This window comes from Phacochoerus africanus, chromosome 1 (assembly GCF_016906955.1).
Source record: "Phacochoerus africanus isolate WHEZ1 chromosome 1, ROS_Pafr_v1, whole genome shotgun sequence".
Classification (NCBI taxonomy): Eukaryota; Metazoa; Chordata; class Mammalia; order Artiodactyla; family Suidae; genus Phacochoerus; species Phacochoerus africanus.
In genome coordinates, this window is record NC_062544.1 from 29,428,024 (window position 1) to 29,449,069 (window position 21,046).

The 21,046-nt window shown below is 47.8% G+C and overlaps 1 long non-coding RNA gene across 2 annotated transcripts in view; it reads left to right on the top strand.

Annotated features, from left to right (window-relative positions):
- The window catches only part of LOC125133023 (uncharacterized), a 220,050-nt gene extending 199,447 nt beyond the window's left edge, over positions 1-20,603 (top strand). For both annotated transcript variants that reach the window (XR_007136404.1, XR_007136398.1), the window contains 3 exons: positions 675-793; positions 8,931-9,071; positions 18,190-20,603. This is a non-coding gene — a long non-coding RNA (uncharacterized LOC125133023). The remainder of the gene's footprint in view (positions 1-674; positions 794-8,930; positions 9,072-18,189) is intronic.
- The last annotated feature ends 443 nt before the right edge of the window (positions 20,604-21,046 follow it).

Sequence of the window (21,046 nt, forward strand, 5' to 3'; positions counted from 1 at the left end):
TGGAAGTTTATAAGCTCTCACAGGGCAAAGGCTGTGCCTTATGTCTCTGTCATCTGACACTGCATAACAAACCGTTCCCAAACTCAGTGGTGGAAAACAGCCACAACCACAGGTTATCTCTCCTGATGCTGTGCGCTTGGCTGGGCTCTGCGGAGCAGTTCTTCTGCTCCATATGGTGGCTGCAAGGGCTACTTTCATCTAGAGACTCAGCCAGGCCAGGATGGTTTGCTCTCACGGTTGGTTGTTGGTCCTGGCTGTCGGCTGGGAGCTCAGCTAGGGCTGTCAACCAGACCAGTGTGCTCTGTATGTGGTCTCTCCATGTGGCCTCTCCAAGTGGCAGGGGCAGCTGGATTCTAAAGGGAAGTAATTCAAAGGTGTGAAAGTGAAAGTTGCCAATCTCCCAAAGCCTAGCCTCATGAGTTACATAGCATCGCTTCTGCTGAATTCGATTATTAGTCAAACACAAGTCACAGACCAGTCCGCATTTGAAATAGACGCTTCAGGGGAGAAGAGGCAAAAAATGCGTGCGCTGCCATCTGAACCCACTATCCCTTACTTTCATAACCTCCTCAATCATCTATATGGAGTCAGATGCATTAACAGGTGCTTAATAAATATTTGTTGGGCATTGATCCATTAATTGATTCAGTCTTTTACTTATTTTTTTATTTGAGACTCACCGACCATGAAGTAGCTTAACAGTCTTCTTCGAATAAGTGAGAAGGAAGCTCCATGTACCGAAGAGAGAGCCCTCCAGACCTGTGGTCAGACCTCGTTTCTCCTATGACCTTAGGTAAGTCGCTTAGTCTTTTCGGATCTCAGCTTGTTCATCAGTAAAATGGGGATAACCTGCCTACAGATGAGAGGAACACCACCACATCACAAGGTCTTTCCAGATGTCACTGGCCACGCTCTAGCCTTGCTGGCTAACTTGGAGGTGGTATAACCTAGCAGAAGAAAAGCTAGTCTGTCTCCAGAGAAACAAGTTTATGTGGGGGAGAAAGGAAATTAAAAAAAAAAAAAAAAAAAAACGGTATGTGTGACTAGGTCACCTTTCTGTATAGTAGAAAATTGACAGAACACTGTAAACCAGCTATAACAGAAAAAGTAAAAATCATTATTAAAAAAAAAAAAACCCTTTCATGTTACTTTAGAGCTCTTTCATTTGCAACAGTTAGAACACTATCAGCAAGGAAGATACTGACTTTGTAATTTATAAAGATTGGCCATAGAAGAAAGCCCATCGTAGAGGTTGCCTCTGGGGGACCAAGAATTAGAGATGGAGGGAAAAATCCATGCTTTGCTGTTTACTCTTTGGCACTATCTAGATATTTTTTCTGACATATTATATTCTTGATCATTAAAAAAAAAATGAATTTAAATAAGGGAAATTCAAGTGTTAAAAGCATTTCTTCTTGGGCCTATTATCTTACTGAGCACACGGTCATTAATACAGTTCACAGTTAAACACAAAAAGTGTCAATCCTAGTTTTCTTATAACAAGAAGTCTTGAGAAGAGCACACAAGGTGGGACTCCCAGGGCCCTTCTCTCTCCCCGGGACTCAGTTTCCTCCCAGACCCTCCATTCCCCAAGGGCAGTGGCTCCCATCGGTCAGGGTTCCTACTGCAGTCAGAACTCTAGCCTGTTTAAACAGAAAATAAAGTTATAAAAAGGGAGTACCTTTTTTATAATACCCTTGGAATGCTTCTGCATTTGTTTATTAAGTGCCTGTTGAGACAGCAGACAGGTTAGGCCGTGTTCCCCTGTCGCTGGACACAATGCATCATACACACTCACAGCCCGCTCACTGCACACCCGCCTCAGTGGCCCCTGCTTCTGCTCGGCCAGGTCTTTGATTTGTGACTGCCAGGAAGCCCAACGCCTAACCTTGTTTTGGCAAGATCATAATGTGGGAGCGGAGAGGAGGCCTGAAAGAAAAATGGGTGGAAGAGCAGGAAGAAGGAGGGAGGGAGGCAGGAAAGGTGCTGATGTGGGCGTTTTTGCAGAATGCCTCTCAAAGCCTCTCTTTCTCCAAAGCCAGTCCCTCCTGCCCCAGGCTTCCTTTGTCCCCTCGGCCTTTGAGTCTCCTGCTTTTGCATATTAACACGCCCTGGCGCAGGTCCATAAATGGTACTCCAAAACACGAGAAATGGGGACTTTTTTAAAAAAGGCTACCGTCATCCCACAGTCCCCGCCCACCACTCTCCACCCCCACTATGTGAATCCAGAGGTCCTATTAGTTTCATGAAAATAATCTGTCTAGGGGTTCCCATCGTGGCTCAGCGGTTAACAAATCTGACTAGCATCCATGAAGATTCAGGTTCGATCCCTGGCCTTGCTCAGTGGGTGAAGGACCAGCATTGCGTGAGCTGTGGTGTAGGTCAGCAGCTATGGCTCCAATTTGACCTGTAGCCTGGGAACCTCCATGTGCTGCAGGTGTGGCACTAAAAAGCAAAAAAAAAAAAAAAAAATCTGTCTAATCGCCCACCTCTCAGAGTCTCCACCACCTTCTTTATCCTTGTGCCTCCAAATGGAAACAGGAATGTTTAATGAGTAAACACCGCCTATGGTCATTTAAAAAATGGGGAGTGGGGGCAGGGGGCTACCACTAAAAGTTTATCATGGCCCCTGATCTTTTTCTTCTCCTAAATCTTTTTTGCTCAATCTATCTCCAAGTGGCAGTCAGACCCCCGCCAAGTCAACCCCCAGTCTTCAGTGATAACTCAGCTATCAGTTAAATAGTGTCACTCAAAAAGATATGTTGAAGTCCAGACCCCAAATAACTTAGAAAGTGACCATATTTGGACATAGGGCTGTTGAAGATGTAATTAGTTAAGATGAGGGCCATCTGGAGTAGGGTGAACCCTTAATCCAATAAGACAGGTGCCTTACTTGAGGAGGAGACACAGAGACATGTGGGATCTGCAAGCCAAGGGATGCAACTGCAAGCCAAGGGCCACCAAAGAGGGCCAGCCACCACCTGAAGCTGGGAAGAGGCAGGAAGGAGTCCCCACAGAGGCTCAGAGGGAGCGTGGCCGTGCTGATGCCAAGACTTTGGACTTCTGGCCTCCCAATCTGAGAGAGAACAATTTTCCATTGTCTTAAGCACACATTGTGTGTACTCTGTTAGGGCAGCCCGGGGACTCTCCACACAGCTCCCCACGGGGAGCTTCAAATCTATGCCTGAACAAGCGCCTGTCAAAAGGAACTATGTGACTGATGTCAATTGGCTCCATTTGAATAGAATTTTGGAAGCGAAACACCTGCACTTTCACCGGATTCCTGCCTCCTTTTGGATGTCCTATCAAAAATACAGAGACATTCAAAGATGCAACATGGCTCTCTTTTTTTCTAAGCCTGAAAAATAAGTTCTTGGGAGTTTCTGTTGCGGCTCCATGGGTTAAGAACCCTAACGGTATCCATGAGAACGGGGGTTCAATCCCTGGCCTCGCTCAATGGGCTAAGGATCCTCGTTCTGAGGGTTAAAGCCTGCAGTTGCAGCTCCAATTGGACCCCTGGTTCCTAGCCTGGGAACCTCCATATGCTGCAGGTGCAGCCTAAATAATAATAATAATAAGTTCTCAGGATCAGGGGCAGAGGGACACAGACAGCAGGCAGAGGGAGATGTGGAATCTCACAGTCAACCCTTCTCTATCCACTGTGTGCTCTTGCGCAAGTGGGCTGCTCAGAGCCCCGGCAGAAAGGCCACTCATAGCACGTGGTTAGGGGACCTACCAGGGATGGTGAGGTAACAGAGGGAAGCAGGGACCAACCCTAGGGTATGGGGACAAAGGGAGGAAACTGGGCTACTGGAGGTTATGGAAAATCGAGTCATGAAAGAACATACTCCTGGCAGCCCTCCCTCTTCATTCGGAACCTAGTTTTTTCCTCTGCCAATTGGGGTTAAGGCTACTGACCTGATAGGCTTATGAGCAGTTAACCTGGTAACTAATTACAAGGGACACAGCACAGTGACTGGCAGAGCGATGTGTCCTTTATAAACACCTCATCGATAGACAATGATGGACAGAGCGAATATTTTTATACACACACATAATAACTTTCTTTTTGTTAAAAAAAAGTCTCAAATGATAGACTTGGGTAAATTATGCCTCCGCTCAGTGTCATAAAAAGTACAAAGGGAATTGTACAGCATATTAGAGATAATTAACTCCAAGTTGAATCAGGGCTGCCAGAATTCAGGAAGGATTCCTCTAGTCAATCTTGCCCTAAAAAGGCACCGAGGCACATGTACAGAAAGGAAAATAGAAGCCAATTAATTCAAAACATTTGGTACCTTGTAGCCTCAAGAGGTTTAGATGGAAGCCCTTGGGACCATGACTGAAATAGAGAGTGCGTTGGTGGCACGTGGTAAGTTGGACGGAGCTGATTCGGCCACCACCCAGAGTCCAAGGTGAGGTCCGTTTCCAGGCACTGTGAACTCAAAAGGCAAAATGCAACAGTAGGGCCAGTGGGTTTGGAAGGGGAGTGGAGAGCAAAGGCTCTGACTCTGGGGAATGATGTTTGAATATTCACCCAGTTGCAAGAGAGAAAGGAAGGGAACCGATTGGGCACCTGCAAGCATGTTGCGTGCTGGGCTAGAAGGCTTCTTTGCATGGTTTCTGCAAATCCTCATAGCAGCCAGGAAAGGCAGCAGAGGAAACACGACCAGGGACGGCAGGGGTTTGTCCAAGGTCCCATCACAGCTGGGGGGCCCAAGAGGAAGTCAAACTTAGGTTGTTTTCACTCTATGCCACATTATAATTTCCACCCCAGCACGAGTCCACCGTGTTGACCCTACCTGTAAGGTCTGGCTGTAACAACCCTCACAGAAATGAAATCAAAACACAACTTGGGAAGAAAAAACAGGGGACCTGGATTTACATTTCAGTTCTGCATCCACCCCGGAGGTTGCTGCCACCATGTTTCAGTGATTCAAACTCATATATATTTTTTCACGTCTGAGACATCAGAGCATTAATTTACATAACGTCTGAGAAATCAGAGCATTAATTTACATGATTTCCTTGTCATAGTTTGACAGTGGTTATTCTTTCTAGTGGTTCACAAAGTAATGGTATGCTGTATAATTGTTGGTGCCTTTATATATGAAATATCATCACCTTCATTTCTCATGCATGAGTAACAGCCTGCTCACGAGTGAATCAGGAATCTCCTGTCCTCCTCCCTGACCCTCCTCCTAGGACCCCTTCCTCTTGTGCCTTTTGCCTTGTCTTCCCACCTCTTCCCCACGAGCTTGTGCATATTTATACTGGGTACTGATGGTTGTCTTGTTAACACTTGTTAACACTCTCTCCCCTTCCCTCCTTGCAAACAGAATCCGGATTTGGATAGAAGTATCCACCCATCAGGGATGGAGGGGTTATCCTACCCCTTAGCAATTAGATGCCCAATGGAATCACAGATAATGTCATTTCTCTCATTTGTGACTAGTGGGGGTTAGGCTTGTGAGCCAGCTCTAGTTTAAGAAAAAGTGTGCTGGGGGAGAGGGGCTGAGTTCTGGAAGAATCGCCCTTTTTATAAACGACACAAGAGGAGTTCCTGTTGTAGCTCAGCAGGTTAAGAACCCGACTAGTATTCATTCATATGGCTGGCCTTGCTCAGTGGGTTAAGGATCTGGCATTGCCTTCAGCTGTAGTGTGGGTCACAGATGCAGCTCAGATCCAGTGTTGCTGTGGCTGTGACATAGGCTGGCAGCTACAACTCCAATTCAACCCCTACCTATCCTAGGAACTTCCATATGTCACAGGTGCAACCCTAAAAAGACCAAAACAAAACCAAAGAAAAACAAGAGACATTTTCTTCTTTCCTCTGAACGCAGGTCCAAATATGCCTGCAACTACAGGCAGCCATCCAGGGACCATAAAGGGGATCCAGCCTCAGGATGCTGGGCCTGGCAGAGCAGTGATACCTGGAAGACCCCACATTCTAATGACAGAGTTGAGCACTCCTCTGTCCCCAACTTTTCACCCTTGTGCTTGAGAACTCCTAGTCAGGGAAGTCAGAAACTTCCTTATCATTCAAGCCACCTGGAGTTGGGTTTGCTGTTACTTTCAGCTGTTATATGCGCTGCCTCAAGGCTTTTCCTCTTGCGTGAACGTCTCCCCTCTGGCTGGGTCCATGTCATCCTTCAGGTCCACCTCTGAGGTCACTCCTCGTCACCTCCCTGTAGGACATGCCTCCTGCCAGTCCCTCCATCTTGTCCTGTTCTGTTTCCTGTAGAACCCTCGGGATTCATTAAACCTCTCATCTAATGGTACAATACCCTCCCCACCAAGGCTGGAATGCAGGCCCCTTGAGCGCACCTCATCTCACTTCCCAGGACCTAGCCCTGTGCCTGGCATGCCGTAGGCACTCAAGAAATCATTTCCAAGAGAATGAGAAGCGGGGAGCTGGCATGCTAAACCAGTGCACCTTGCTAGACACCACCTCCCGGAACCCTTCCTCTCCCGCTTTTCGGCTTCGGGTTCCTTGTTTCTCTAGCAGCACCGGCTCCCTGGGTCACAGAGGCAACTTCCAGTCGATTAAACCTCCCTGGCATTTCCCCCTAATCACTGGCATTCTCCCTTTGCACTCGGACCCTTAAAAAACAGACAATCAACAGGTAAGCAGCTTCCTTCTCCGCCCAGGATTGATGCCTATGTTCCCAAGGCTGAGATCCTGGGCACAGGATTGGGATGGCTTTCTCATCCCTCAGGTCCGCCTGCTCTCCTGCTGAAGGGGAAAGCTCATGTTGGCAATGGTCAAGAATTCCTCCAAAGATTGAAATTGCAGCTAGACCAGGAAAGTGATCTGGCCGTAGGCGGTGAGTGGAAGACATGAGAGAGAACCTTAGTTTCCTCTCTCTCCAGATTCCAAGATCTTTTCAATACCTGTTACTTCTCTTAGATGGAGACAGAAAACGGGGGTCAGATCCCTGAGTTTCCATTACCTCCCAATAACCTAGAACATGTCATTTAAATTCTGCCAGCCTCAATTTCCCCATCTGCAGATTGGTATGCTCAGCCAGCCTCGTGTGTGCATGTGTGTATTTCTTAGAAGATCATGTGAGGGCTGATATAATGCTTATAAAAACACCAAAGCATCTTCTCTAAGGCCAGGTTTAGGGGTCCATATAAATCAGGCATTTTAAAATTTGACCTCTTATAAATATGCATCCCTGTCCTTAAAAGATGCTTAACCTGGAATTCCCATTGTGGCTCAGTGGGTTAAGAACCCAACATGTGGGAGTTCCTATCATGGCACAGCAGAAATGAATCCGACTAGGAGCCATGGGGTTGAGGGTTCGATCCCTGGCTTCCTTCAGTGGGTTAAGAATCTGGCGTTGCCGTGAGCTGTGGTGAAGTTCGCAGATGTGGCTCGGATCCTGCGTTGTTGTGGCTGTGGTGTGAGCTGGCAGCTGTGGCTCCGATTCGACTGCCAGCCTGGGAACTTCCATGTGCCAGTAAAAAATGGGTGCAACTGTAAAAAGCAAAAAAAAAAAAAAAAAAAAAAAAAAAAGAATCCAACATAGTGTCTATGAGGATGTGGGTCCGATCCCTGGCCTTGCTCAGTGGGTTAAGGATTCAGCATTGCAGCAAGCTGCGGCGTAGGCCACAGGTGCAGCTCAGATCCTGCATTGCTGTGGCTGTGGCATAGGCTGGCAGCTGCAATTCCAATTCGGCCTCTAGCCTGGCAACTTCCTTATGGTTCAGGTGCGGCTGTAAAAAGGAAAAAAGAAAAAAAAAAGATGCTTAACCTGAAGCATCCGCCGTCTGCTTGCCTTGTCTAATGGGCCATCTCCCTAGCTCCTGGACATCTGGTGCCTGCAGCTGATCTATTAGCTGCTCACTGGTCCCCAGGGCAGAGAGATCTGCCCTCTACCCCGATCCAGGCCACCATGAAATATTTAAGCAGCCCTGACAACAGATAACTTATTTTGACTGGATTCTGCTAGGATCGTGGGTTGGATTACAGATAAGAGGTTTGACCAACTAAGAGAAGTCGGAGGTCTGGAGCAGGGCAGCCTGCAATGTGGGGAATGAACACTAAAAAACAAATCGCAACTTGGGAAGCCACTTTTTAAACGAATGCAAACTTTGCAAGCTCCAACTTGCTGCAGGCTCCTAAGGAAGTGGCCGAAGCCTAAGAACCAAAGAACCAATTCCAGAGAGTAGAGGGTTGCAATCCTTAGAGTCATAAAGATCTGGGTTCAAATCCAGCCTGACCACGTTCTAGCTCCATTCCTCTGGAGTTTCTGACTGGTACTGAGACCCGGTTTCTCTATCCAGTTAGGGAAAATAAGGCGCACCTCTCAAGGTCTCCATGAGGTCTAAATGTGATGAGATAATTCAGAGGTGCCTGGTGGTGCCTATTTTACACAAGTTTCCCCCTCGCATCCAATCTGGGGCATCTTATCTAGGTCACTTTAGGAGACAGCCAGGCATTATCTGACAGATATAGAGTCACAGGGCACTGGAAATAAATTCACTCCATCCAGACGCTTAGAACATACCCTACACTCCTAGAATTTCTTTATCATTGACCTCATTCCCCCAAAGGGATCTGAGATAGTTTACTACAAAGGGTGTTCAGATACACCACTGTTGATAAAATAAGAGTAGGAACAATAACAGCTAATGTTTACAGAGCGCTTCCTATATACCAGGTGCTGAGCTAAGTGCCTTACTCACGTTAATGTTTTTCCAAAGATGAAAAAAAACAAAAACAAAAGCATAAACAATACTCTGGCAAGCAGGTGAAAATAGTTTTGCTGAGCATTGCTGGCCCATTTCTGGCTTTAATGGCAGCGCAACCCCAAGTTCTGGGTCATGGTTATAAAATACATTGTTTCGATGGCAGAAAAAAATAAGGGGATTTGGGCTAGGGAGCTTTAGAGTCATAATAACAAAAATAATTTTTCCTCCAGGAGTCCCCACAGTAAAAGTGTTTCTGTAGCTGGGAGTTCACAGCTGCCGTAAAACCTAAATGTCAGCAGCTCCCGTGGTGTTGGATCACGTGCTACCCCACTTACAGCCAGCAGCCCTGACATCGGGGCCAAGCATCTCAGGTATTTTTTTTATCCTCTTCATCGTCTTCTCCAGCCAGTGTTATGACGAAGTCTCTGTAAACAAATGTTAGAACTTCAAAGCCATTCACCTCTCACCCTTGCGGTTCCCTCAGGGGCTCCCGAAAGGCCAATTGTATACCATTAAATTATCTATCAGGTTATGGCCATTTTGCACAATGGATACTCGCACTTCAGGAGAGAAGCCTGTGGTGAGGACTCAAGGTCCCTCGGAGCTCCCTGGCAGCCCATTCCCAAAGGGAAACTCGGTGAAGTCAGAGGGAGCTTTTCTTCCCTAAAGGAGGAAGCATACACTCTAGGGTTGGTGCTCTGGCTTGGCTCCTTTGAAGTGGGTGCCTTCCAATAGGCTTTGGGCTGATTGTTTGCTTTTTACCCTTCTGGCTGTGGCTTCTATGACATGAACATGGGATCTGCCTGCTCCACTTGGTGCAGAATGCCCGGAGGATTTGACAGCCCCTGGGCTCCCCTCCCATCACCCCCAGAATGTACCAGGCTCTGTCTACATGCACAGATTCCACACACACTGGTGCAAGGAATCTTGACCAGTCTCCCGTGAGGTAGACCGTACAGTCCCCCTTTGACAGATGAAGAAGAGGAGGCTCAAAGAGATCAGGGGAGCTGTCCAATCACACAGCCTGCAAGTGGCGGAGCCCGGGCCAGACCCCAGGTCTCCTGACTTTACTGTAGCTTTAGAGAGGCACAAAGACGGGCTTAATCATACACAGGGAGCGGGTCCCAGAGCTGGGACTCAAACTCAGAGCTCTAGACTCCGAGATCAGCTCTCGCCCCACAACACTACCCAACCTCCTAGTTTCCATGCATTTGTGTAATAAATATTTGCTGCCCACCTGCCAGGCATCAGGAGCTACTGGAGGTCCTGAGGATGCAGCTGTGAGCAAGACAGACAGGATCTGTGTTTCTTGGGCTCACCTTCCAGTGGAGGAGAGAGACACTAAATAAGGAAGCTGCTTCATGGACTTGCAGAATAGACTTGTGGTTGCCGAGGGGGAGGGAGCAGGGTGGTCGGGGAGCTTGGAGTTAATAGATACACACTATTGCCTTTGGAATGGATGAGGAAGGAGATCCTGCTGTGTAGCACCAGGAACTATGTCTGGTCACTTATGATGGAGCATGATAATGTGCGAAAATAGAATGTGTACATGTATGTGTAACTGGGTCACCATGCTGTACAGTAGGAAAAAAAATCGTATTGGGGAAATAACTATTAAAAAATAATAATAAATAAGGAAGCTGATAAGTTGACACAGGCATGGTGGCGGGAGTCTCACAGAGGAGATATGCAGGGGCAGTGGAGGGAGGAAGGGGTGAAAGGGGTCATTGCCGTAGGCTGGAGGTCAGGGAGGGCTTCTCTGAGGAGGTGACATTATCTGAGAACTGCATGACAAGTAGGAGGCAGACAGGGAAGAGAGAACAGGACAGGGGAGGACCTGGAGGTGTGAAGGCACTGTGACAGGCATTGATACAAGGGTGGTGTAGCTGGAAGGTCGTGAATGAAGACGAGAAGGGCTGGGGGTGAAGCCGGAGGCCTTGAGGACGCATGGAGGGGAGGGGCTGAATAGTTTCCTCTGAGCAACACAGAGACACTGAAGCTTTTAGGCATGGAAGTGACATGACCAGATGATTTGCATTTTAGAAAAATCACTCTTAGCCTCTGCTACTGTGTGTGTGCCCCGGGCAGGGGTGGGGGAAGTGGGGGCTGAGGGTGTTGGGGCGGGGGCGCGTGGGGGGAGGGGGATCAAGGAAGCCAGTGAGATGCTGCTGTGGGGGCCCCAGCATGTCTGGACTAGGGTGATGGTAACAAAAATGGAAGAAGGGGGCAGATTTGGGTCACCCCTAAAAACAAAATTATCAGGACCCACGGATGGCTTGAAAGTGAGCCGCAAGGGAGGGGGAGGTGCTCAGAATGACTTCCAGGCTCTGGGCTCAAGCACGTCAGGTGCAGAATAGACCTTCTATTTTGGGGCTGTTAGAACAGGACTGCGAGGGCGGGGCTGGTGGAAGATCAAGTGCCCTGCTGGGAGGCTTGAGTCTCAAGCCCCACCCGCAGCAGGAGTCCTTCCAGCAGCAGCAACCAGACCCCACCGCCCACGGAGCAAGCAGATAACAGTCCCCACTGTGTCTGGAGCCTTCTGGGAGCCTCAGCCAGCCCGGCCCTGCTGCAGCCAGGGCACTGCACTCTAGATTGGGTTCCTGGAAAAACTGTTCAATTATTGATAAGGCGCCCTCCTGACATCACTGAAAGATGACGAGGCTCTCTCCTCGCTTAAGTAATGCCTTTCTGCCCTGCAGAACCTGGTCCTTCAGCCCCACAACTGGATTATGGGGGAAGCAGGGGTGGGGGCAGTGAAACAGTTGAAATGCAGCCATAAGAAAAGCACTCAGCACGTTATAATAATAATGACAATACTGTAATAACTGACATTTTCTGAACACTGGCTATGTGCCAGGCAGGGTTCCCAGGAGCCCCATGCTTCTTAAGGACTCTAAGAAGGAAGTGCTCTCGTTACTCCCATTTTACAGGTAAAAAAACTGAGGCAAACGGAGGTTAAGCAAGGTCACCCGGCTTGCAAAGGGCAAAGCCAGGTTTAGACCCCAACAGTCTGGCTCCAGAGTCTCTGGAAACCCCCGTTGCTCTGAACTATCTCCATGTGCCAACCCAAGTGGGGAGCTGGAACTCATAGCAGAGGGGGCTACTCTGTCTTTCTTCATTTAAAATGAATTCATTAGATAGAACAATGTGGAAAACATTTAACTAAGCTCCCATTTGGGGCTTATATTCACTACTTTGCCTCATTTGATTTACTAGCCCCCTATGAAATTGGGAATCTTGTAGTGCCTTTTTTAACAAAAATTGTTTTGGCCACACCCACAGTATGGAAGTCCCCAGGCCAGGGATGGAATCCAAGCCACAGGTGCAATCTATGCCGGATTCTTAACCCTCTGTGCCACAGTGGGAACTCCTTGTCAAGCCTGTTTTACAGAAGAGAAATTGAGGTTATGAGACATAAGAGGTTTTATCACGGGCTAGACAGCTAGGAAAGGACAGACCTGGAATTTGACCCTTGGTCATTTAAGTCCAAGGGCAGAGACCTCTAACTTCACTGCATGGCTACATATATGTATATTCTATCTATAAATAGCTCGAGTTCCTTGAAAAGAATCTTCTTGTTTGGATTCAGAGCTATGAAGCACATCCAGTGGAGTGGACCTTCTGAGTGTGTCCATCCCCACAGAGGAAGCTCAGTGAAACTCTGGCTCGAATTCCTGTTGCTTCCATGTTTTCCTTTCTCTGATCTTGAGGGTGTGCCTATCTTTTCATGGCCTCAGAAGAAAGGAAGCTAAACCCTAGACCCATTTCTCTAAACTTCCATCAACTTTACTGCTTCCAAATGTTCTATTGTGGAGTTCCTGTTGTGCAGTGGAAATGAATCCGACTAGGAACCATGAGGTTTCAGGTTCAATCCCTGGCCTTGCTCAGTGGGTTAAGGATCCAGCGTTGCCATGAGCTGTGGTGTAGGTCGCAGACGTGGCTCAGATCTGGCGTTGCTGTGGCTTTGCTGTAGGCTGGCAGCTGTAGCTCCAATTTGACCCCTAGCTTGGGAACCTCTAAATGCTGTGGGTGTGGCCCCCAAAAAGCAAATAAATAAATATTCTACTGTTTCTCTTTATTTTGCTGTCTTCAACTGTTTTCAGTATCCCTCCTCTTCTTCTCTCTTGCCTCTTTCCTTTGTTGTTCAACCAATGACCTTTACAGAGGACGTGCCCAGCAGCTGCAGCTTCGGTATTGCAAAAAGATCACCCATAGCGGGGCCCCACAGCCCTGCTAAACTCCCAAACCTGCCCTTGACTAGGTCTGTGGCATTGGGCAAGTTCTTTCCCCGATCCCAGCCTCAATATCCTCATCTGTAAAATGGGTTCATCATACAATCCATTCCACATGGGTTGCCACAAACAGAAAAGCTGGTCGCGGCTGTGAAAGGATCTGACTTGGAACGAGGTGTGCAACCAGTGCTCACTGAATGTTGATGGACACTGAGACTTTGGGAGAGAGAGGAGATAGAAGGAGCAGGGGCAGGGGCTGCCCTTGAAGAGCACTCTGCCTAGAAGGAGAGATAGGGCAGAAATCAACAGGGCAGACTGTGAGAAGAGTGCAGGAAAAGGCACTTAAAGGCATTGTCATGGAAATGCCTTAGGTGCTATAGAACAGCCTAGAAACACATTCCTCCCTCTCTCTCTCTTTCTCTCTCTCTAAGGGGTCAGGCAGATGTTTTTCTAGGGCAGATTCGAATCTGCCCTGAATCCTCAGTAAAATAGGGCAGAAGGTAATGAGCAGGAATCACGGCAGTACTACCTGTAATTGAGGCCAGCAGGTTTAGAAGCAGCAGAAAGCTCCATTGGGCTGATCTCATCCACGGGCAAGAGCCAGAGATTCAGATCTGCCCTAAGTCCCCACTCTGCCACTTCCTACCTGTGTGACTTTGGACAAGCATCCCACCACCCGAAAACCTCAGGCCCATCACCTATAAAATATAGCGAACAGTAATTTTTTTTTTTCTATAATCAGGACTGCTTTGAGGATTGAGAGAACTATGTGCAAGTTCAGGGCATATGGAATAGGCATCACAAGGACCAGCTTTTTAACTTTTGTTCTGTTTTTTTTTTTTTTTTTGGTGAGTGGGGGTGTTTTGGGGGCTCTTCTGAGACAGGTGCCTTTTACTGGCCATTTCGAATTTTGTGAGCTCCCTTCGCAGAACAACTAAAGGGTAGGCGCTTGACAATTTCATGTTTCCAGTACTCAGAGGAAACTGTCAGAAATTGGTGTGCTTTGAATCAATGGGATCAGGCCAATTATGAGAGAGCCAGGCTCCTGCATCCAATTTAGAGTTGCTTTCGGAGGCATCGTCTGTCCAGCCCAGTCTCATGGTCCTATTACAAGGGGGTGGGGGTGGGGCTGGGGGTTGGGAAGGATATCCATGGGTGCTTTAGTTGGTAGCAGCCCTCAAACTGGGATGAGTACCCTGAACAGGCCAGCAACATCAGTGATGTTCAGAGCTTCACAAAGCACATACACACAGAGAGGCTCCGCTGAGCTCATTCATGCAGTCAGCTCATGCATATGCATGAAGTTACTGTTCAATGACCAATCAAGGGACACCTTCTGAGCAGGAAAGGAAAGAGCATTAAGCCAGGGAAGTAGAACTCTGCTCAAATCCAGGTGCTGCCTCTTTCATCTCCCTGAGCCTCAGTTTCCTCATTTGTAAATAAATAAATAAATAAATAAATAAATAAATAAATAAATAAATAAAAAAGCAGGGATAATAACTGGGGCTGTCGGGACTTTTAAATTAGAGAACTGATAGGAAAATGACCTGCCGCAGCACTTAGAAAGTGGTAGGGGCTTAATAAATGCCAGTTAAATTGGAATCTGCTGAGGACTCCAGGGACATAAAGATTTAACGAATTTTGGGGGGAATCCCATAGTATGTCAGTCTCGTGTCAGGTACTGGGCATACGGAGATGAATAAAACATGCCATTGTGGGGTCTGTATTTTAAACAGTAGGACACACGCATACAAACATCAGGAGAGACAGCACAGAAGTGAAATTTATGCCAGGTTTGAAGGACATGAGTGGGTTTATAGTCAGAGACACTGCTAAGTTTACAAAGTCCTCTGTGACTGTTTCTGGCTTTTAAGAGCATAAAGCCACAGAGAAAAAATGGGATTCAATAGTCAACTTAATTTGAGTTGCTTAAGAGACTCCATCCAAAGTGTGGAGCAACTGAAGCTGATGTCAGGTGCCCAGTTTGGCCCTCCTGAGTCTAGCCGTGTACCAGCCACCCAAAGCCACAATCCCAGGACCAGGCCACCATCACTAAGATCCTAAACTTTTCTTTGCTTCTGAATCTCCAGTTCTAGGGGGGCGACCGCCTCTCTGTGGTTCCAGCTGAGAACCAGTGTTCCAGAAATCTTCCCTGTGCCTATCCAGACCCTCACTCCATCCCCCTTGACCCTTCTCTGTGTCCAGGGAGGCTCATCTTGGATGGAATCAATGAAGCCCCTTACCCTCTAGTTCCTGGTTGGGCTCAAACAATGCGGATGCTGAACAGGAGGCAGGAAAGGGAGAGGAAAATGAGGCTTATTCCCCTGTCTCCACCTCGCTGAGCTTTGTGGGTTGGCTGAGCCCCTCTAGCAAAGGCCACAGCTCCTTTGGCAGCTGGAAATCTCCCCCTCAGTACTCTGTCTCAGGGTTCAGTTCACCACTTTGTCCTCTCTGCCATCAGGCCTGGGGAGGTGACAGCATTCAGCTACCAGCCTGGGGGAACTGCGCTATCTTTGTAGTTCCCCCCACACCTTTGTAAATAGCTCCTTTATTAACCTCTCCTCCAATTGCCTAATTTGAGCATGCCATCTGTTTCCTGCCAGCCCCTGACTGACACCTCCAGGTTCTCAGCCTGGAAATCGCCTTGCTCTGCGCATATATTTTTCTGGACCAGTGGAAAAGAAGGCTGGAAATTTGGCCATGATGAAGTTGCCCTTCCGAATCTTTGCACATCCTGTTTGCTCTTTGGTTTGGCCCAGCCACAGTCACTTTTCTTCCCAGCTCTAAGGAAAAGTGGTTTTCAAGCCTAATCTGAGACTGGGAACCTCAAACATGCATGTGGACAGAATTCACCATGAACCACGCATGATGGTTCTCAGAATTAATGTGCAATTACCATGCAAGCCCTCAGAAGAACACCTGGTATACAGTAGGCACTCTTAACTTTATTTGGTCATATCACTGGCTTGACTTTATTCCCTAACGATTCACAGATTCACACAGATATTGTCTCAAACATCCATTCTGGCACCTTGTCGTTTTACTGCGTCTGCAACTGTATAGCAATATAATTCTCATTTTTTAACTCCTATGATAGAGGGTGGGATTGACCAGAGTGGCTAGACAAGCTTACTCTGCACCCTCCCTGCCTTATTCATTTGCCAGTTTTGACCTTGAACCAGTTACTTAAGGCTCCTGTTTACAGCAATCTCCTCATGTGTACATTGTATACAGTAATGGTAGCTACTTCTTAAACTTGTGAGGATTAAATGAGTTAGCTGTGTAAAGCACTTATACATGCTTATTATGATTACGCACTTATTTCATCCTCACCACCACCCCAGAGGGCTGTGTGGGCACGGAATTCTGCAGATCTATCTGATTCCAAAGCCTGGTTCTAGCACACTGTTTCTATGGCCATGGGGATTAGGCTGGGGACACAGTTTGAGAAGGGCTGTAACAAATTATTAATAATGGCTGCCGTGTGTTGGGTTATCACCATGCTTGCCAGGGACTGTGCCAAGCACCTTTCATACATTATCCCAATTTCAACATCCAATGATGCAACATGGAAACCATTCTTTTTTTTTTTTTTTTGGTCTTTTGTCTTTTGTCTTTTCAGGGCCACGCCCGCAGCATATGGAGGTTCCCAAGCTAGGGGTCTAATTGGAGCTGTAGCTGCCGGCCTACACCATAGCCACAGCAACGTGAGATCCGAGCCACGTCTGCGACCTACGCCACAGCTCATGGCAACACCGGATCCCTAACCCACTGATTGAGGCCTGCAACCTCATGGTTTCTAGTTGGACTTGTTTCTGCTGTGCCACAATGGGAACTCCTGGAAACCATTCTTAACCTCATTTTACATGAGGAAACTGGGGCACTAAGGGTTAAGTTACACACATAGGGTCATGCGTATTAAGTGGCTCTGGCAGGGTGGAATCCTATTCTTCCCTGACTCAGATATTCGCGTTATTAAACATCAGGAACTGACAGTACCATGCTTCTCAACAGACAAAACTCAGGGATTCTACAGAAGCCTGTCTGGGGGGGACTCTGCATTATGAACTCCATCCCAATAAAAACCAAGCTGGCATCCTCTGTTGCAGCAGTAAGATGCGTAGCTTAGCACTGAGGCTGGCAAATGCAGTGTCTGATGTAATCTATTGCATTACTGAATGTGCAGTAGCTTGTGTTAAAAAAAAAAAAAAAAAAAAGGAAAGCAAAGAATGAGGAGAAAGGCTGTAGAAATGGTAGGAAAACAGGAGGCCCAGAACCCAGCCAATTGAGAAGCGGCAGCTGGCACTATCAAAGTTGATCACGGTGGCCATGGAACAGGGGCCGGGGAGGAGCCTCACTGTCGAGGCATCACCATCCCTGCCTGTGGGACCATGAGGGATGAGGGCACTTTGACAAGGCCCAGTTCAGCCGGGCTCCCACAGCTGTACAGAGCAGTGTCACTGCCTCAGTGGAGATCATCTGGGGGACAAGAGCCCCAGTATACAGTCCATCCTCTGTGTGTGCTGTCATCATCCAGCTCTGCCTCCGTTGGCCGCTGGCACCAAGGCAAGGAGACACTAACTCCTTACCCCTTTAAAGGCCTTCATGCAAGGAGGAGAGATGGACAGAAAGCAGAAAGAAAATACGATCTGGCTTCCTTCAACATAAAAGGGGGTGGGATAAAGGAAAATGTGTGTCAAATTCAGCATGAAAGATACTGGGGACAAGGCTGATGAGGTAGGGGCCCTCTGAAGAGAGGAAGCCAGTAAGACCTAGCAGCAGTGACGCCATCATGGAGGGCCGAAGTCTTGCTAGAACCACCTCCATAGTAGGTTGAAATCTTCTGGCTGGGCCAGCTTTAAGAATCCTGAAGTCGGAGTTCCTGTCATGGCTCAGTGGTTAACGAATCCGACTAGGAACCATGAGGTTGTGGGTTCGATCCCTGGCCTTGCTCAGTGGGTTAGGGATCCAGCGTTGCTGTGAACTGTGGTATGGGTTGCAGATGTGGCTCGGATCCCACGTTGCTGTTGCTGTGGTGTAGGCTGGTGGCTACAGCTCCGATTCGACCTCTAGCCTGGGAGCTTCCATATGCTGTGGGAGCTGCCCAAGAAATGGCAAAAAAGACAAAAAAAAAAAAAAAAAGAATCCTGAAGTCTGTAAACCACCTATAATGGAAAAAATAAAAATCATTAAAAACAAAAAGAACCCTGAAGCCCCGAACTCCACACCTAACTCTGTGTCTTGGCCTGGCTTCCAGACACCAAGGCTCTACTGAGGAAGAAGTCAGCTGACCCAGGATAAACCAATCAGAATCTCCCTAGAAGACACCCCCACACACAAGGGCAAGTTTTGTTACGTTTCTTTCTTCCTTCCTTTCTTTCTTTTTTCCTGTTTTGTGCACTCCTAAATCCCAAGTGCCTAAGATAATGCCAGGCATGTAGTAGGTTCTCATTTTATATTGAACTTTATCTTTCTCTGCATTTGGAATCAAGACTAGGCAACTGGTCTCTGCAAGACTGGCACTGAGAGACCCCTAACCCGGAAGCTAAGGCAGCCAGGATCTGCCCCGAGGATTGAGGACTGAACTGGGGGGAAAGGAGGAGGAGTAAGAAGCAGAAAGGAGACGGGTGGAGGCAGAGAGAGGCAAAACACGTCTCCAGAATAGACCCCTGTGTCCTTATGAAAATATTCCACCCTCCTTTCTCCTTGAGCTTGCTTGAGTGGGTCTTGATATTTAAAACCAAGTCAATCTAACCAAAACAGCATGTCTCCTTGAAGTCCTTCCCCAGAGGGAACGGTGCAAATTCCTGTGAACTCTTGAAGTATTTTTAGCAGCATACGCTTGGATAACTTTAGTCCTTGTCTGATCTGTGCACTGAGGGAGGTAGGAAGGTGGGATGGCACTCTGGAGCCTGACTGCCTGGCTCCCAATCCTTGCTCCTGCCCATCCATCCTGCCACCTGGGTCAGGTGAGCTAACTTTTCCGAAACCTCAGTTTCTTCCTCTGCAAAATGGAGGTGATAATGGCCACTACCTCCCTGTGTTATTTTGAAAATATAAAGTGCTTTGCACTGTACTTAGCACATGGTTAGCACTAAATAAGTAAAAATAATGTATCCAATACACTGAACAAGCAGGAGTCTTATAAAAGCAATTTGATTTTTGTCTCCTGTTTCACTTTAAACCTGTGCATGGTCCGCAATCTCTTCCTCCCCGAAGAATGAGATTCTGAGCAGCCCCAGGAGTTTTCTGATCAGTGTTAGGTAGTAAAAGCTCCTGGGGTCGCTTTAAGTCAGAGACAGCTGCCTCAGTCCATCACTTATTTCTGCTCCCCTCTTTCCACGAGGGCCTCCTTCCGGAAGAATACTGGGGGGTTGGTGTATCTGCTCCTCCACTATCTTGCTAACCTATTTTCTGGTTCCCTCAAAGGTTACATGGGAATCGAGAAGGAAAAGGAGGGGACAGGAAAGTCCTCAATTGTTTGGCACTGTCAAAGCCTGACTTTGCCCCCTCTGAGTCTGACAGATACTTGAAGCTGACAGTTCTGCACCCAGATTTTCTGGAGATGCCTCTGCTGGACCACCTATGATAACAAATTCAGGCTTTCCCTTTGGCCAGTCTGCACCCCACCCGCTCCAACTGGCCTCTCCCTTCAGGACAGGATCCCCTTCATAATGACCCCAGACTGACATTTTTATTGCTGTACTGAATGTAACAGCTCCCCAGCCCCCCCCAACACCTGGCCCCCATTTCCCCTACCTCTGACCTGCCATCATAGGGCCGTGTCCCTTCTCTGCTGCCACCAGCCACTGCCGCTTCCTTGAGCACAAGTCAGACCTAGGCCCACCGCATCCTCCAGCTTCAGGGTACACAAAACAAGCTCTCTGAGAGTCCCAGGGAGCGAGGGCTGAGGGTGAAAGCACAAATGCCTTCTCCAAAGAAGGCCTCCCAAAATCTTCCCCAGAGGTCAATAACGTACCCCATTTCTACTTTCCAAAGTGGTGAAGAGCTTTGAGAAGGGTTCGATTGGTGTTTGGAATTTTCTTTTGTAAATTCTGCTCTTGGCTGGCCTTGCCCCTGCTGTGGAATGCAGCAGCTGTCAGACTTTGGTGCCTCCGCTAGAACTTGGGTTTGAACCTCCTGTTAATAATAAAGCGACATGTACGGCTGACCTTTACGTTCACAAAATGTGATCAGATGCATTTTCTCACCCATTCCTTACAGCACCTCTGCCACACTGGCTATTCTGCTCTCCCTGTTTTCCTGATGAGGAAACTGAGGTCACAGAGAGGTCAAAAGCTTGAGATTGAGACCCATTTGGCGCTGCCTACCTGACTCCTTTCCACTGCAGCACACAGCATATCAGGGCTCAGTGCTGCCTGGCTGTGGTCCTTCCATGGCCCCAGGACACTCGGGACCCAAGGGATGTCCTAAGAGCCTGCCTGGAAAGGCAGTGGCTTTCTGAATCCAGAGCTAAAACACAGACGGGAGACCTCCTTGAAGGAGATCAAGGCAGGCAGCCCTGTGACTGGCAGCTGGGTTCAGAGAAGCAGCCAAAGAAAAGCCTTGCTTCCTTTGCACATAAAGCCTCCATTCTCAGCCATCACACTGGCACAGACACTCACAGACCAGAGCCTCAAAGGACCAGACAATGAAACAGACACAGGCAAGAGCAAGAGGTGTTTTTTTTTTTTTCCTTTTCCAAATGCAAAACTTAGATATTACTCAACACTCATATACAATTTGCATATGAGCTGACATTTTTATAGGAAAGGCAGAGATTTCTTATGCTAGAGTTGCGGGGCAGATGGCTGGGGGAGGTGTCTATAAAGACAGCTTTATAGCCTGTGGCCACTTCCTCATGGTGATCAGCGCATGGGCCAAAAATACACCAGGTCCCTTTCCCCCCATGTTTCTTGTCTTCTACCCATTGTCCTCATCCTCCCCCTCTCTATTATTGAGCATTTCTAGTGGTCAGCGCTGAGCTAGCTGCAGGGATGCATGACATGCAAACTTGCCCTCCAGGGGCTCCCAGTCAAGGAGAGGAGACAGGAGAAGAAAAACTAGTGATGAAAATGCAGGATGATAAAATAAAGATGGAGATGCATGCAGGG